Genomic DNA, 1,204 nt, shown 5'->3' on the forward strand with positions numbered 1-1,204 from the left:
TGAAATTCACTTTTTATGGCCCATTCTTATTATGTTCTTTTTTTGTCTCTTTGCAGCATTGTCTGGGAAGTGGTGGTGCACTCAGGCTCCAGTATGTTTGAAAGAGTAGTTTGGAATTGCCCTGTTGTTAGTTGTGTGATTACGTTATGGCTCATGCCCCCTGACTGTCTCACATTTAGCATTCATGCTCGCTGTGTCTGAAAATGCATTTGGTTTTCCCGTTTTGTTTGTGTTCCGTGTTAAATGCTTTCTGTTTTGCGATTCGCTCAATACATTACGAATTAACAGGGTTTCTGAGGTAACTTCCAGCTGCAAAAATCCTCAACTGAGAATCTGGGAAATTTTCACGGAGTATGGTCAGTCGGAGCAAAAGTAAGGAAGTCGTTCGTTTCTGCAGTGTTTCACAATGCTACCTTTCCCGTGAGCAGTCGAACAGACGAAAAGATTTTGCCACAGACTGCGACGGTAAGCTCCGCAAAAACGTAATTCTTTAAAGCAGGTGTAAGCGACACAACGTTATTGGGGTACACCGCGTGGAAACAGATACTTCGGTGTATCTCGTCCATGCTCACCACATAGCCAAAATTAAACAAGTCCCATTAAACAACGAGCTAACGGAAACAGAAAGGTGAAAGATCGAATGGCTTCAACTTTCAGTGCTGGATGCCACTGAGCTGCAGCGGGGACGACCGAGGCTTGTTTCTGTAGTGTAGTGGTCATCACGTTCGCCTTACACGCGAAAGATCCCCAGTTCGAAACTGGGCAGAAACTGATTTGCTCTTCAACTGCAGCCTTTGACATCGACAAGAACGGAGCTTTCTTGCTTGCTTTCCCATGTGCAAACCTGCCTTCGAGTTTGCTCGAATAAATCGTCGCTCGTAGTGCAATGCAATGCCGCTCCGTTTAATTACTGTGCAAAAGCATTGTAAAGTTTTTCTCCAACCTGGTTCTGATCATATGCCATTCTGTTTGAGAGTGTAGTTACCCCCTTCTGATCCTTCCACGAAAAGCATTACCGCATTCGCATTCCTTGCGCAGGCGGCCCGGTTCAAAGACAGGGAAGAAGCTGATGTGCTGGTGTCACAGTGCACCACGGATTCCTCAACTAGTCTGTCTGTCAAATGTATCCCAAAGTCGTCTCTGAAAGACCTCATTTGGAAGGTGTCTGTCGTTATTCAACGTGTGAGAATTGGCACCAGAGGTC

At 45.6% G+C, this 1,204-nt stretch overlaps 1 non-coding gene across 1 annotated transcript; it reads left to right on the forward strand.

Annotated features, from left to right (window-relative positions):
• Positions 1-698: 698 nt before the first annotated feature.
• On the forward strand, positions 699-771 carry trnav-uac (transfer RNA valine (anticodon UAC)). The gene has a single exon. It is a non-coding gene; the product is annotated as a tRNA-Val (tRNA).
• The last annotated feature ends 433 nt before the right edge of the window (positions 772-1,204 follow it).

Source organism: Chiloscyllium punctatum, chromosome 18, assembly GCF_047496795.1.
Source record: "Chiloscyllium punctatum isolate Juve2018m chromosome 18, sChiPun1.3, whole genome shotgun sequence".
Lineage (NCBI taxonomy): Eukaryota > Metazoa > Chordata > Chondrichthyes > Orectolobiformes > Hemiscylliidae > Chiloscyllium > Chiloscyllium punctatum.